This window comes from Haliaeetus albicilla, chromosome 23 (genome assembly GCF_947461875.1).
Source record: "Haliaeetus albicilla chromosome 23, bHalAlb1.1, whole genome shotgun sequence".
NCBI lineage: Eukaryota > Metazoa > Chordata > Aves > Accipitriformes > Accipitridae > Haliaeetus > Haliaeetus albicilla.
This window is the reverse complement of record NC_091505.1, coordinates 6758906-6776316: the sequence shown is the minus strand read 5'-3', so window position 1 is coordinate 6776316 and position 17411 is coordinate 6758906. Positions and strand designations below refer to the sequence as shown.

At 37.1% G+C, this 17411-nt stretch overlaps 1 protein-coding gene across 5 annotated transcripts in view; it reads left to right on the top strand.

The window, feature by feature from the left end:
- The window catches only part of STAG2 (STAG2 cohesin complex component), an 80925-nt gene that overhangs the window by 15818 nt on the left and 47696 nt on the right, over positions 1–17411 (top strand). The window lies entirely within an intron of this gene.

The window sequence follows — 17411 nt, the reverse complement described above, 5'->3', positions numbered from 1 at the left end:
TTGGCTGTACTTGGTGAAATGAGCTAGTGGTTCTCTGTTCAGCAGGGGTGTAACATCCTTCTATTCTGTCACATCTCTGCTGCTTTCATTGCCATTTTATATAGGGTTTAGGCAAAGGTGATCAACTATTGGCTTGTCAGATCATTGATTCGGACACCACAACACAGAGTTATGAGTTTCTGTTATTGTTGGAAAAGGAGCCTGTTGCGGCCAGGCTTTTATATTTCATAGCTGGCTAGATAACACTTGGTACTGGCATTTGGGTGCTGTACTAAGGATGCATCATAGTGCTATAGCCAGAGACGATAAGCTAGATTTGGAGCAGTGTATGGCAACTTTTCAAGCAGTTGTAGCCTACCAAAACAGTATGGATATCTCTTTTTTTTCCTTCAACATAATTTGACAGTTGATCATGTCTGCTGTAGTGTCTTACTCATTTGGAAAGAGCTGTTTTCTTGCACCAGCCACAGGACCGTTGTTGAGCTAGCTCAGCCTACTAAACTGTTGGAAAGCTAATTCATTCTAAAAGAAATTAATAGATTGTTGCTCAACAAAGGGTCTGACAAGTGCCCTTGACTATGAGATATGGCCAGAAGTAAATGCAGGGAGAAGGGGGTAGTGGGACTGTTCCTTTCACCAGTAGCAACCCATCTATTTTATTGTATTATCCAACTACTGTGGTTATTGTCTGTAGTTTCATTGTTTAGCAAAAAAGAGGGTAGATACAGTTAATGCAATCTGTTCAAATTGGTATAAAATGTGCTCTCAGTTGATAATTGAAAGGAATACTGGAAAAAAAATTGAAATTACTAGTACTTGGCCGAGTTGTTTCCATTGAACATCTTGCTTTTCTAAAGGTGAATAGCAATTAGAGAAGGCATAGAAAAGGCAAAGATTGTGAAATAGGGAAGTAAGTGGAACTGCTTAAGTTTTTAAAAAGGATTTTGTATAATGTATGTGTAATGCATAGAATGGTTTGGGTTGGAAGGGACCTTAAAGATCATCTAGTTGCAACCCCCCTGCCATGGGCAGGGACACCTTCCACTAGACCAGGTGATTCATTTTATATTCTAAATTTTCAATAATAATAATAGTGAAACCTTTAACTGCTGGAAAGCATGATGGTTTTAAGTATCTACTTAATTTTTAGGATTTGGTAGTTTCTTCACAGAAGACTTAACAGTGACATTTATAGTTGAAGGGTACGTGTTACATGTTGTACATTGGGACTTGTGTATCACAATATCGTAGAAGATAGTCTAGAGTGTTAGAAATCTGGGGTATCTGTTCTCAGACTGCTAAAATTTTACCATATTGTTACTTCTATTTAAGTGGTTCTCTGGAGCCACTAGTCTGGGAATAGATTATACTCCAAATAAAATGGAGGAAGATTCTGCAGTTTATTCAGGGAACATGTAGATGATGGAAATAATCACATAGACATGTCAAACAGTATAAGCTGCATATTGCTGTAAAAATACTGCTATTTTGAGCATCATACAAAAGTTTAACTATTGCAATTGTCACGTTCAGAAGTGATATAACAAATCAGAACAGTTAATATCATTTTAGGATAATAAGCAATAAGCAAAAAATGTTATTGGCATGCAAAAAAGTTACTTGAAAAATATATTTCACCAGTGTTGTTACTAGATCCTCAAATCTTGAGAAAGCAATGCTAAGGAATGTCTTTATATGGATATACATGGAATGAGATTAAAAGGAGAGGAAAATAAGTTGTTTAGTTTGAGAGAAATATAAATTACCAAGAAATTGAATTGTCAAAAATGGCAAGAAAATACTTGTTTAAAATATTTTAATGATACAGTATAATCATAAATTAGCACTGAAGGAAATGCAAACTTAAGGCAGTAAGGAGTGTCTTTAAGGAAAATGTAGTAGAAGGTATTTGGTAACATGATTGGAAATACTGTTTTGCATTGTTGTTGAGTATATAATAAATATTTGGGTTTGTTATGGTCTATATTGGTTGTACTGGACAAATAATGTGTTTATCTACTCTTGGAGATCCTTCATTCTGCTGTGTAAGTTAGGGTTGATTTTCTTCTTAAAATACCATTGTATTTTAAGTTGAATACTTCAGAGTAACAGTGACATTTGAAGCTATGTGCTCTGTGCCACCTTTTGCATCTCTTCTCCCCCCTTCCCCTTTTTCTCCATTCCTGCCCCCGCCCCCCGGTGTTCTTTTAAAGAAAGCACTAAATTCAACCAGTGCTTGATAAAGTAAGGGCTTTCATTGTCTGTAATACTGGTTTTAGTATTGCTTCAGTTAGGTGATGTTTTTATAATTGACAAAACAATCATATTTTGGTGCCCATCCTTTGTGAAAAAGGCCTGGCAGCACTCGGTAAGTGTCGATGAATCAAAAATGCCACAGCTACATGCTAGGAAGGTGCTAACTTATTCTGCCTGTTTGTAAAATTAACCTGTAATTCTCAAACAGTTTAATGATGAATCACATATCTTCTGTCCAGGACAGATCTGGCATTATGTGTTTGTGCAAAATTATCAGAAATGTAGTTGTGTGCCTCAGTCTAATACATGTCAAGTTTTCATGACTGGGTGATGTGGTACTGCTTTGTCCAAGTATAAACAACGGTGGTGTCACTGTCAAAGGACACTTGCAGTGTACTTCTGTGTCCTGTAGGCACAGAAGGCAGATGTTTATGCAGAAACCTGGAAGATGGTGTGATTTAAGTATGCTGCAGTTTTTGACTGCCCTGTAAATTAGATCTTCCTGTGCTTAGACTCTTCCTCTGGTGACTTAATTTTGGAATAAGACGGTTATTTATTTTGAAAATGCCGTACAGTTACTTAGAATAGACTGGGTTATTCTTCCCCTGAGTGTTGTTCCTTGTGGACTGTAAATGATGACAGTATAGGTGAGTATACCTGTTGGTGTGCGTTATCTACCTGTATTGCTTTATGCGGTACAAAATGAAATTTGTAAGTTATGCTGTTGTTGAAGTTTCTAATAATTGTGCATTATTACTAGAATACTGAACTTCTCTTCATTGAGAGCCTAATTAAAATAAAGGCACAAGATATTGCAGAAAAGTCAGTACTACTAATTTTGCTTGATAAAGAGTAAATTATACGGGAGGTAAACACTGTCCATTTTATAATGGCTGAATATTAATCTTCTTATTCTAATTTGGTAGCAGTTACCTTCCTGAAGTAATTCTTTATCCATTTTTATTTGTTTCCTACTTCCTCATTCCTGCCCCCACATATTTAGATTTATGAGTAGCATCTGTCTTTTAACACTGTTAACTCCTCTGTGTTTTGGAATTCTCTGAAAGACATGGTAGTGCTGCCCTATTTAATTGCATTTAAAAAAAATAATCTTTTTCTTGCATTGATGTTTGCTAATTCTTCTTGTGAGGTAAGTGGTCTTCAGCACAGCAAGCAGAAATGGGAGTTGTCAATAATGTAGAGGTAGGCTAATGGGTCCACATTAACAAGTACCACTGACAAGGCATAGTAAAGTCCACCAGGACCTTTAAAATAAAAAACACCTGCTAAACTGAAGAAGGCCTACAGGACACGCTGGTTTTTAGGGACCCATATCTATGGAAGTAGACTTGTTCACTTAGTACTAGTTAAGACAAAAGGCTGGAAAGGGAGAAATAAAATGTTTCCTTGTTTTTGTGTCACTCACTATTACTTGGTTACATGTGCAGTTTCCTGTGAGTGTTGTGAGTGTTACAAAGGCTTTTTTTTTTCCTTTTTTTTCTTTTTTTGACATCTATTGTTAGGCTTCTGTAGATTTCCCTACCCATAGAAATGTGAAGGCCCAAAATCAACTTAGTGATAAATTCAAGTTCATAAAGCAGTTCTTGGAATAAAATTTCAGTTTGCTCCTGTATATATTGATGGAGAGGATAAAAACCAAGCATTTTTTCACTATCTCAGGAAAGGTTTCCACATTAGACCAGTCAACTCTAATTGAAATGATTAATTACTTTGGAGCGAGAAGTACAGTATTGTACTCTTGAATAAATGTTTCTAAGATATTTTCTATTAACATAATTTTTTTTTAATGCATACTATTTCTAATGTAACTTGGACATCAATAATGTGTGCTCCATAAACTGTGCTGTGAAAACCCAAGCTTAGAAGAGTGGTTGTTGAAGGCCACAGATAAATTGGTGAGCAGGCACGTTGCCGAGTTCATAAGGGAAGTGGGGTTTGTTAGGGTTAAGTTACATGAGTGTTGTAGCTCCTGCACTTGCGCAAAGCTAGTGGAGGAATTTTAAAACAATGAGTGAGTGTTGGTGATCTTGCTGTTGGTTTTGTGTAGTTTTGGGGGAGGGAAGCTTAAAAGTGGGATGTGCTATAATGTTTCAGTTGTTCTTCAGAGTAGCCAAAGCCACCTTAGTAAGTTGACTATAGTGGATGGTCATCCAGTTCCTTATGCTTTGGCCAACCATATTTAACTGTTGCATTTCTGTATACAATATACCTAGCTTAAAGGACTATTGTAAAACTCATATCACTCCAAGAAATCCACTAATTGTCAGTAGCATTTGTTCTGGCGTTTTCCTGGGAACTACACTGGTGACCAAACGTGGGAAAAAAAATTGCATGTATTTGGGTTTGGGTTCTTAATGTTTCTTCACATGACTAAAGCATGTGAGATTCAAGTAGGTAGCCTCTAGAAAAATGTTTTGGATTCCACAGTATTCTTAGCAACTTAGCGGCTTAAATTTAAAAAAATCATTTTTCTTGCCTTACACCATTGGTTGAGAACACCACAGCTTTTTCGGGGAACAATACAAAGCTTGCCTTGTCTGAAGGGTAACTGTTAGGTTAATAGCCTGTTTTAAGGAGTAAGTTTGGTATAGTTAAAAGGCTGTCTTTTTAAAATAAATAATGGTTACATATTTGCAAGTATTTGTGGTGGGCAACATTTTTAGTATATACGCATTCTGCAAATGGATTTCACTGAACATCATTTTGCTTGTAGTGTTAGAACCATGACAGAGCTTTTCTTACTAATGATTGATAAATCAGCTGAGGAGTTACTGCCTAGATTTGTACTTTGACTACCTGTACTCCATGTGCTTGTAGGATTTTTAGTTCATTAGAGAAGAAATGCAGAAGCCTTCCAGAAGTTCCAAGCAATTGTCACAGGATAAAGTGAGATTTAAAAAAAATTGTGTAAAAATGTGTGGCTCATCATTTCCTCCTGATCAGTAAGAGATCATCAAGGATGTAGGAAGCCTGTGCTACAGGGGCAGATAGATCGATTGTTAGAGATGCAAGTGTGAGTGCTGTTTGTATGTTAATACTCAAGAAGGTTTTGAGAACTAGATATCTGTTACGATGCATTGTCCTTTTTCTTTCTCCCCACATATGAAAGTATAGGCAGCACTGAAGCAGACATAGTAGAAATTTTGTCTACTATAAAATGGCTGGGGGAAGATCAGAAAGATGTTACTTTTTATTCCAGTTCTGCAGTTTTCCTTGAGCTTTGGGTTGTGGGTGTTCATTATTCTTTCTGGTTTCAAGCTGTTTTACTGGAAAACAGATGACCTGTATGCAGTGTAAAAAATGTTCTCATGTATAAAAGTGTGAAAGGTTTGACTGGAAATCAGTATATTGTAATATTCTTAATCTTTCTTAAAATACTGCTTTTCATGAGTGATGTTACGTCTGTATTAAAAATACTCAAATATTGGTATTTCCTGTGAAAGAGGGGAGTTTTGTTAATTGTGACTTAACAAATGTTTTTAGTAGTAAGTTCTTGTCACTTGTGACAAAATGCACGTGCATCCCTTCTTTCATGTGATTGAGGGGACTAGAATACTGCAGTATTGTTGGTTTGTTTTTTGTTGGCTTTTAACTGCTCAGGTTAACGCAAGTCATGTGGTCTTTCACTTTTTTCCCTCTCTCACTATCAGTGTGGGGCGATTTGTTACCTGCCTGTGGGTAGCTAGATATATGTTATTGATGCTGCTTTAATCAACCGTAAGCAGTTTCTAGAGAACATCTTGAAGACATATTGTTTCCTTGGGGATTTATTGCGTTTGCAACATCACACCTCTGATCCTGCTGCTTACAGAATATGATTATCAGCCATTAATACTGAATATTTAAGCTTGGTCACTACACAGTGTTCCTCTTCTCATTTGTGATTTCTGTCCTGCTCATTATTAAGGATCTCTCTCTACTGTGTTTAGTTTTTTTGACTTCTTTCATGCGCTGTGTTTTTTTTCCCCTGTACTCGTCATTCTAGTGTAAGTTCTGTCTAGTTTTTAGTCTTGCTGACAGAAATGTTGATAGATTTTCACAAAATGTTTTTTCTACAAAATGTTTTTTCTTAGTTTTCCTAGGAAAGATAAAAGTTCCTGCCTTTATTCTAGTGATCAGTCAGTCTCTTAAAGAAGATACTTAAGATAGGTGCTTTTTATTGTTTCTCCCCCCTGTAGTCTTGTGTGCTCCAGAAAACTGAAAAATCACATCCAGAATTTTTGGGTTTTGCCTTCCTGTTGCCTAGATGAGAACTGTTAACAAGTAGCATGTCATATTGCACATTAGAGGCTGTGTGATATAGGAGAACATCAAATGGTGTTTCAACCCCGATAGTATAAATCTTTTTTTTTAATTTGTTTTTGTTTTTCCTTGTTACTTACAGCATACACCCTTATTGTCATACTTTGTTTACATTCTACTGCTGTGCTGGAGATGAACATGTTTTAAACCACTGCTGGTTATATAAAATGAGATTGTGATTAATCTATAAATAATAATAAACATTTATTTAGTCTGTTATTTTAATGTAAATTTCGGGAACGGTAAGTATCAAAACTTAAATTTGTTCTTTTTGTTTATCATAGTGCATGAATCTTGATGTGTTAATTGGCGAGAGATTTTGTTTAGATAGGCAGCTGGGGAACTGTGTCTTCTCTCCCTTGACAAATACTAGCTTCCATTTTGAACAAGAATATTGTTTTGGTAAAGGGGAACCATTTCATGGCACCATTTTATGCTAGTGCTTGAGGGTTGCAAATATCACAATCCAGCAAATACTCGGTGATTTCTTGAGCTGGAAATTGCTGCTTGTGTTGCTGCAAGGAGTCACCTCATATGTAAAGTGAATTGCTTGATGAGGACTTCACTTTCTTCAGGGTTATTGGAGGAAGTGAAAATATTTTGGTATCTGCTTCTGGAAATAATGCTGGACAATTGTCTTTTTCTCTGCAAAATGGTCTTTGTCCTTCTATTTACACTTAAGGAAATTGATTCTTGGGGAAGTCAGGTGAAGATATGTTGATATCATTAAATTTCTCAACTTATACTATACAGTTTTACACCTATCAGAGTCAAAACAACTTTAATTTTCTCTCTAATGTGTTCTTTTGGGGAGTTTGAGGGGACTAACTGTGATTGCAATTCTCAAGTGTGTATACTCAGTTGGGCTGTGATACAGAATTAAATATAGAAATACTGTAATATGAAGAATGATTAAACCTTCATTGCAGTAGAATCTAACTTGTAGTCTGTAATCATCATACGGTTAATAACATCATTATATGGTCTGATAGAGAATGGCATACAATTATTTTGCTTGGGAAGAAGAGATTAGTATTTGTATATGCTACAAAGAAACCTGATGACATTCTGTTAGGCCTAAACCAGTAAGGTGTCCTTTGTGGATTGGCTTTTTTTGTAGTCAGCGTAAAATGCCAGAATTATTTCCTTAACTATGTCCTAGGTGTCAAGAGTTGTATGCATTTATTTGGGAGAAAGCTGTGTGAACAATTTTGATGGACTACATTCTCTGTATCACTAGTACGAGGGTGAAAAGGCTTCTTTAGACATTGTCACTGGTGGTATGTGTGTACTGTGTACATTCAGTGCTAAGACTTGCTATCTAATCTTTAACACCATGCTTTCTTATTTTTATTGATACACATGGATCTTAATTGGAGTTAATTCCCTAGGAGACCTGTGCAGAGTTCTGTAAATCGAGTTATATCATCTCCGGTTCTTGTTAAAGCTTTTTTAATTTCTCAGATGGTGTTTGTGTTTTGTCATTTTATTTTGCTGTTGAAACAGCTGTGACTTTGTCATTCTTGTGCTTTAGTCCTTCAAATGCTCTACCTGTGTTCTTAGACCTTCCCTTACCGCATAAGTTAAGTTCACAAGTAGCTAATAACTGCTTGTTCTGTGGTCCGTCATCAGTCTTCTCTGGCCTTTTTAAAGGTTCTGTGTTGCTGCCTGGCTCCTTCTCTGCTGGTCTTACCTTTGTTCCTTCAGCTAAGACTTGCAGAAGGGGAATTTTACTAGTTTGTGGTCTAGTAAGTGTATCTTGCTATGATCAGCTACAAGAAGTGCTTACATACCTTTCTGGGTTTTTTTCTTCTGCCTTGTTTTCTTAGTGGGCTATGTATTATACCAGATTCTGTGGTTCTAGAGTAGTTTTTACGCTTAGCATATAAAGTCTTAAGTTAATTCACACAGTAATAAAATTTATGTTCTGTAATTAATTTTTCTGGCAGGCATCTGTTTCACAGTAATGAATTGGTAGCAGTTCCTAAAATGTCTGTTGACTGTCTAGAGAATTGTAGGAAAGCTGGCATTTTAAAATGTTTCTCATAACTGAAAGAAGTGGGCAGCTTTATATTACCCCATCTTTTCTTAGAAAAACTTCCCAAACTTCCAACTGAACTCTTTCTCTATATAAATAAAAAAAAAAAAAAGTGGATTATATTTCTCTTGACCTCTGAATTTAAAGGGTAGTTACTTTCCCTTAATCTCAAAACTATCCTGAAATTAAATATAATATGCTAAGGGTAGAGATAATAGTTGTTTCTTTTACCAAACATCTCCCCCCCCCCCCCCCCCCCAAACCTGCCCCAAAACCCAACCCCAAAACAAACAACCAAACAAAAAGTGCAGCTTGACATGGTGTTATCTATCATCACTATTGCCTCTTCAACTCTTAACAGCAGTTGAAAACCATGGCTCTGATAGCAGGTTCATTTTAGGTTGCTTGCAAGACTAAATGCATAACATTTAATGATCTAGGATTTTCATACCCTAGGGCAGGATTATAGTAAGTGGAGGTCAAGCTGAACAACCGCCAGACCTAATTTACACTCAGATAAAAATGTTCTAGTCTAACATTTAGATTGAATGTTATTATCTCTTTCCCTAACTTCTGCTAAAATTTGGGTTGTGTTGTTTCAAGACGAAGGCAGCATGATGCCAAGAAAGCGTCCTCTGAATGGAGCATTAGTCTCACCTTTTGAGCTTATGAAATTGCGCAGAATCAAGTGTGCATATTAGTGCCCTAGCATGCTTGTTGTGGAGAGGTTAGGAGACTTACCCCAAATAGAATGTTTTCTTATTTTATAAGCTCTTCGTAATATGATGTCTGCAAGAATGCAGCAATGATGCTGAAACAGGGAAGAAAAAAATCTTGGAAATATGTGACCTCTTTGATTATTTACATTTGAGTCTTCCAAGACTGATCTGATAAATGTGTTTCAGTAGGATTATTACAGTTACTTCTTCAGATCAATTGATTTATTAGTAACCTATGTCTTGCCACCTATGTAAGAGATCATGACCAAAATAATGAGGGTTTTTCATATAGGTTAGGTGAGGAATTAAACCTTACTCTGAAGCATTAAAACTGATTACACTTAGTTGTATATGGGCAAACAAAAGTAAAGGAAAGATGGTAAATATATTTCAGTCAAAGCATTGTATTACTGTAACTAAACATTATGTGTAGCTATTTTGTCAGGTGATGTTAACTTCCAGTGGCATGCCTGTATAGGAATTTCCTTTAAATTTTAGAAAAATTTGAGCGCAAACTTATTTGAAATAAGATACTATACTTGTAATCCTGATTAGCAGTACAACAGCATGAGAATTCTATACTGCTGATTTATTATAAGAGCAATTCTAAACATTAAGTGGCTTTTTGAATAAGCAGAACGCTAAGTTGGCAGTTTGCATTAGTAATGTAAAGAGATTAGTATAACATAGCTTATTGCTGATCCAGTGTTCTTATGAAATCAGTGCCTGGGGCGTTAAAATCATGACTTGAAAAAAATTGGTGCCTGATGATACTTAAGTATACTAGGTTATTTTTTGTATGAAGGTATTTTAAATGTGCATGAACCCTAATCCAGTTACTTAATTTTTAGTCTCTTCCCTTTTCCCATAAGGAGCTGTGGACTTGTTGTAAGTAGTAAATGATTTTGCAGAATCTTACCAGGTGAAAAACTACTTCTTTGCCATTAGATATTATGATTTCATGTTAGAATCCTGAATGGTGATCACAAGCTATTGGTAAAAATAATTTATGAGAAGAAAATTTGTTAGCCATAAGTAAGAGTGGAGTCTGCTGAGTTCAACACAGGAGTAATAAATAATTACGTAACTGATGGCTGGCTGATTAAGTCAAAGAAACATTGCTCTTGAATAAGTAGTTAGGGCAACTGAATAACTTAATATGGGGAATTCAGCTAGATTTAATTTTGTATTTCAGAAATCTATATGATTTAGAGAAGGTATATTGATTACTTCATCGCATCATTGTACAATGTAAAATGGAGTAGAAAGATCAAAGCAATCTGAAAGAGGAATTAACCTGTTTTAAATAATCCCTTTTCTGTCCAACTGTTTAAAATAGTTGGAATTATTATTTACTGAGAAAAGTCAGAGAAACTAAAACAGGACTGAAAGAGCCCTGTACACTTAGCAGTATGTTGTGTTCTCAACTGCCGAGTTATCCATTTCTGATTTGAGTGTGGGGAGATGGGGGATATCTGTTTGGTACCAAAGAGAGGAAGAGAAACCTGTGCTTAAGAGTAGGAATGCAGTTAATTATGAAACCACAACAATTGTTGGGGAAGATGTGGTGACAGATACAGACAGCACTTGCCATCTAGCAATTCTTGTTTTAATAATTAGAGGTAATTTCAAACTGATAAGTCAAATATGATCACCAACTGAAAACCACAAGATGATACAGTTCAGATAATAAATTAAAAGCTGAAACTACAGCGAGTGAGTGAAGCATTTTTCTATGCAATTGATGAACAACTATATGTTTTGATAATTGTCCTCTGGTGACTTCTGCCACGGCAGTTAGGTTTTCCATCCCTCTGTTAGGAGGTAACGAAAGTCAGCAAAATGGGATTTGTCACCTCTTTAGTCCTCCCTATTTGCAGTTCAGAATATTAACCTTAATTGTCAGTGAAGATGAGCTGTCATTAATAGATCTAACTGTAAAGTAGAGTATATGAAATGTGAAAAATTGTTCTCTTTGGTGTTTTTTTTCTCCAATGGAATGATAATATTTGATCTAGTTAGTTTTCCCCCCTGCCCCGGGTAGCAGCCTGTTAGGAGTCCTAGAAAAGGGTTGTTCAGCAGTAAATTTTTCTGAATTTGCCACACAGAATCACAAGTATTAAACTGCTGTATGAATTAAAACACAGCTGCTGTAAATACAGTCAACACTGCAATTAAATGTTATTTTATTTGTACTTGCCAACTAACTTCTATCAGAGAAAGATATTTTGTATGCCTTGTGTTAAAGGAGCTAGTAAACGATGATGACTAAAAGGAGGTTCTTTCTGCGTTTAAGATATGGTAAAAACAAGAGCTTGAATTCTTTGCTTATGCCCAAGATTGCATTTTTGTCTCAGCTCTAAGGAAGGGACACCCCACCACCCCCCCCCCCAAGCCCCCAGCATTTAGCATGTGAGACTTGTTTCATCTGCTGGAGGTGAGGGTATTAGTAAGCAATTGGTATCTCGGAGTCCTAGAAATCAGCTTCAAGTTTCATGCGATTCCAAGAGTACGGGGCAATTCTCTGGATTCAGCTTAACTGATGCTATATGGTACACCCCGTTCCAGAATGCCACTCTCTTGGAGTGGGGGAAGGAGGAGGAATCATAGCACATGTAGCTTGTTTAAGAGACATCTGGCACTACTGCTCCTTTTTTTTTTCCTTTCTTTTTTTTTCTTTCTTCTTTTAAAAAGAAAATACAGGGAAAAGAGGATGAAAGTAACTACCTCAACAGCTTCTACTGTGTTGCTGAGCTAATAAGTGTAATAGTTGTAGTTTAAAAAATATTTTCTATGTACTGAACATTGCTAAAGTAAAATATTTACTACGAATTATGATACTTGCAGAATATGACCAGTAAATTTTCAACAAAATATAAATTTAGCTGTAGGCTATAACTGCCTCTTGAAGGAGGAGGTAGCTGCTAGCTGTCTTTACATGATTAATTTACTCAAGAACAAACATGTAAGGGTATAGCTTTTTGATATGTTTTTCTTTTTGGTTTAAATGAAGAAACCTAAAGTTTAATTTTGGTTGATATAACAAGCTGTACATTGCATATTTTAGATCAGGGTGGAATGGATGCTCCTGTATCCCTGTGGTGCCTAATGCACAGTATTTGAGAGACTTACAAAGGAAGATAATTTCAAAAGGACAAGTCTCACTAACCTTTGCTTCAGAATATTTTATACACATCAAGAGTTTCTCAGTATTTGTCAGCTTACTTAGTAAAATGAGTTTGGTCTCTAAAAAAACTGGTTTTGATACTTTTTCTTCATGTTGGCCTTCATAAAATAGGCTTAGTATGTTGTTATAGCTCTCCCAGTTGGCATAATTTGTTACCTGCCACAAGTAAGCAATTACAGAATTGAAAGAACTTACTGATTTGAATAATGCTATTATTTTTGCAATGTTCTTAGGACGTATACAAGTGGTCACACTGGTTTCCTCTGGATGTTTAATGAATGTCCCTAGCTAACTCTAGGTCTCCATACATGAGGCTTCAGCACCAGTCATCTCTTCCCAGAAAATTCTTTTAAGATGGCTCTGGTTTAGGATGAATAAAGAAAAAGAAAGCGAGGGTGATTTTTAGTCTTGGTGATCATATGTATTTTTTTCATCTGATAATGAATTCATTAATGGATTATTAGCATTCTGCATTCTGGATATATTCAGTTCTCTAAATTATGTGGGGGAAAGCCATGCACATCACAACTGCTGTTTCATATAAAATTAGTATTCAGTGCTGCAAATCTCCAAACAAACCAATTGGGATTTTAGCCCAAATGTTATGAGGGAGAACAAGAACAAAATGTTGGGTATTAAAAATCTTTCAAGTTACGACTGAGGATGTATGTATGGAGCACAGATGTTCTGAGGTTGGCAGAACTGCAGAGATAACTTTTTAATGAAAGATAACGTTTTTGTCTCTATTTCTTCTGTTTCAGAGGTGAAGCCGACTTTTGCAATCATGAGTAGTTGCTTGAATTTTATTTTGTAAGGATGATTATTTAGATTGATTGTTGAAAGAGCTATAATCCACTTATGAAAAGCTTAGGTTTTAGCTGTCATACTGCTTGGTTTGGATGCTGCACAATATTCATTCCTTTTTTCTTAAGTATTCCTTTTCCTTTCTGATGGCATAGATTTTCATTTGAGCCAGGGAAGGATGGACGACTGCTCTTGATTAGTTACACAAACACCAAGGTGATGGCAGTTTTTGGAGCTTCACTGTAAATAAACAGAGTTTTATACTGCTGTTGTGAGACTGATAATGACAGTAGTCATCCGACTTGAGAGGGTGACAGGAGAGCACACTGCACTGGGGTGCAGAGCAGCTGCTTTCCTGCAGGTGGCCCATAAGGAATCGGAGGAAGTGATGCCCTTTCTGTAGTCCAGGCCTGTTACAAAAAAAGCTGGGCTGGTGCGGTGGAAGAAGGCAGGATGGAATATGGGGCATGAAGCATTCTTACACACCAATGCACCCCTCCTCCCACTTTTTTTTTAATTAATTCTTTGAAAGATCCAGTTAAGACTAATGCTGTTTGACTTGTACTTAGATTCTTTTCTGTTTGTTTCTGTGCCGGACTTAGTCTCTTTAGTTATTGTCCGGAAGCAGTTTAGCCATTTTTATGTAATGTGAAGCTTCAGCTACTAAACTCTGGTGGACCTCAGCTGACAAAACACAGAACTGAGCTGGTTCTCCTTTTCTCATCTTAGAAGGCTTGGGGTCACAGTGCAGAGGAGTGCAGTGGGCTCTTCAAAGGACTATCCAAAGTGTGCTATGACCTGGGCTGATGTGAGCTGACTCTGGGAGATGTGCTTGAGAGATTTAACTTTCCACTCTTCAGTAGTTTTATTTTATGGGGTTTTCCCTTATTTCAGTCACCTAATATTGACTGTATCTTACAGTAGGAGCTGATGCTATTGCAGTATGTACTGTGTAGTCCCCCCTCCAGAATTTATAGTCAGATGCAGTTGTTCTTTAGAAATGCCCAAACAGAGTTTTGGGCACAAAGCCCTAGTGGTCTTTCAAAGGGGAAAATCTATATGGTAGGAGGGGAAGCTAGGGCTCCTATAAAGTGAGGCAGCTTGCAGGCTCACATTGATCGGTGGAAGAACAAAAAATAGAACTTGCCAGATGGGATACCTTGTCGGTTGGAAAACCCTGCCTCTACCGTGTGTACTGAAGTAACTCATCGCTGTTGGCTGCACATTTGAACAATGCTAATTCTGTTCTAGGCTTTTACTGTGTAGCTGGTTAACTGCTTGCTGTGGACAGTGTGTGTGCATCTTCATCCCTAGCTTTCACAAGAGCCAGAAATTTGAGGGGATATGCAAAAGACTACAGTTTTGAAAAATCAGTGTGTAAAGGGGCATATTGATATATTCTGTAGTTTAGTTTCGAAATTTAGGGCATTTAGGCAGCTGGGAGGTGCGCTTGCCTTATATCATAAATGAACTAGTATTCTTCTTTTGGCTTGTTTAAGTAGGCATATGTAGCTTTTTTCTTTTTTTCTATTTTTTTTTTTTTCTTAAATCTTGGTTGTCATCCGACTTGGCTTTTATTCTTCCTAGGAGCCTCATTTTCCATGCAGTCAGACTGCAACATCTGGAAGCCATCTCTTCTTTGGCAGGGAAAGATGTGACAGACACAATGAGGTGTAGCTTCTACTTTGTTATCTTACCTTTGACTTTTTTTAAGACATCCAAAACCAAACTGTTTTAAAGATGTATGGGAATTTCAGGTGCGTTTTAGCAAAGCTCAGGAATACTGTTGAGCAGAATCATTAGAGAATAATATGGGTACTTTTCCCTTTAATAAGGGGAATAGTTGCATTTATTGTACAGTTGATTAATTTTTCAGTATTTTTTAATGCTTATCTCAAGTGTTTTAAACCCACATTTTACTGCACAGTGTAAATTACTACATACCAATATAAAAACCTCATAAAATGATTCAAACCATAACAATGTGTTTCTATTTCAAAATAGTATTTAACTTATTGCATTAAAGATATTGATGTTATTAATGGTACTTTAATGAGTAATCCTATGACTGTGAAGCACTGTAGCAAGCTCTTTTCCTTCTATAATAGTTGTTCCACGTATTTATTTACTAAAAACAGCAGAAGTCCAAAAAATACTTCTGCTGAGAGTGGGACTATTTGATGGTGAAGTTGAGGTTGGCAGAGTTATTAGGGTGGTACAGAGGTCCTTGTATGTTATTCATGTTTCAGATCGCTAAACTTGGGGTCAAGTGTCAGCCTTCACTCTAGGTTTTAGCCTGACTTTTTTTTGTGTATGCCTTTTAAATCTTTCTTTTTCTGTGTTGTCCCCGTCCGTCTGTCCCCCCCCCCCGTAAAGCCTGTTTAAGCTTTTCCTTTCACAGTATTAAACTGTGAAAACAAATTTTGCTTTCTGTTTACTGATGTGTGCATTACCTCTGGGGACCTATGTTTTCCATGTGCTTGGCTGTTCCTGGCTGGTTGTCTTCTCAGGTTCTGGTGGTCACTATCAGCTCTTAGCTGGGCTTCTCATCGGAAGGCTGGTAAGAAGCAAATGGTTATGTAGGTATATGCGCAGTCTGCTGTGTAGTGAAAATGTAGGAAACGTGTGTGAAGAAGGAGTAAGGAGAAGGCTTTGAGAAGGAGACAGCTGAGACCGGGCATGTGCCTGATGAATTTACAGGTAGAACATGCCGCCTCCCTGCGATGTGGGGGTCACAGGTGAGGTGCTAACCTGCAGGGTTGCCTCTTCCTATGGCAGGTAGGCGGGTGAAGGAGCGGGAGCCCAGCAGTGGATCTGGGCCTTGCTGCCTGCTTTGCCGCACTGGAGCCACAGAACAGCGGACTGTTGGCTGTGGCCCCTCCCAAGGGAAGGGTTAGGAATATTAGCGATAGCTATGCAAGGGCTCCAGTTTGCCACTTTGATGTAACTGGTCCTGTGCTGCAGCAGAGCTCTGCCCCTGTGCGTAATGCGCTGACATTGGCAAAGCTCATCATTTGCTTTGCTGTGAAGGGGTAGAGTTCAGCTGCTTCGGATGCTGCATCTAGTGACTTGTGTGGCTGCGGGAGGAGTTGATTCAGTTGGCTGATCCAATGGAGAGCTACTCGTGGGGGGGAGGAAATGGTTTTGTTTTCATAATTTGCTCGCTGCTGGTTTATTTGAGTGCTAGAAGGGAGCAGAAACTTTCCTGTGTGTTTGGGGAGTGAGAAGGAAGACTGCTGCTCTCAGTAGCAGCCCACAGCATCAGAAAAGCATGTTCTGAGATGGCTCTTTCCCACTTAATCAGCAGACTTGTTCCATGAACTAAAGAGCAAATATTATAAAAATGGAATAAAGACCAGGCCAGGGAATAAAAATGGTAGTGTGACGGCATAATATCAACAGTCACAGTAAGATTGCTTTTTCATTTTTTGAAAGATGAAGAGGAAGGGAGATGTGTGGACAGAAATGGTGTGGAGGGGGTGTAAGAGCTGGAAGTTTAGAAAAAAATAAATTGTGAAGAAAGAGACTGAAAAGATAAGATGTATATAAATTAGGTCATTTAGGTTCTTTGTTGGAGTGTTAACTGTTCAGTGACTTTGGCTCCATGGACTTATTGTGTACACAGACCATGTCTCTGTTGGCGAGCATGGAAGAATGTAGATTGATGATGTCTAGTTCAGGTCTTCTGGTAAAAGAATTATAAGACTCATTTATTAAGCAAACGGCACAAAAATAACCACACATCTAAAGGTATTAATTGCATTATTGTTCTGTTTAGTCTTGATTATATTATCATAATATGATCAAAACTGCTGATACAGTTATAACTAAATCATGTTAAAGTACAGTTGTTACAATACAGAATGCTACTTGCAGTATGTTTTCTGTATTTTACTCAAATTACAGAATTGCTCTAAAGCTTGTTGGCAGCTGAAATATTAGGTTGTGTAATATTAGCAGAAATAATGCGTAGAAATAAAACTCTTTCAGGGCTGCAGGGAATGTCGTGCAGTTGCTCAAAATCTTGCTTAAAAATCCATGTATGAAGATGCATGCAAAAGTAATATGAAGAAGCATACTTATT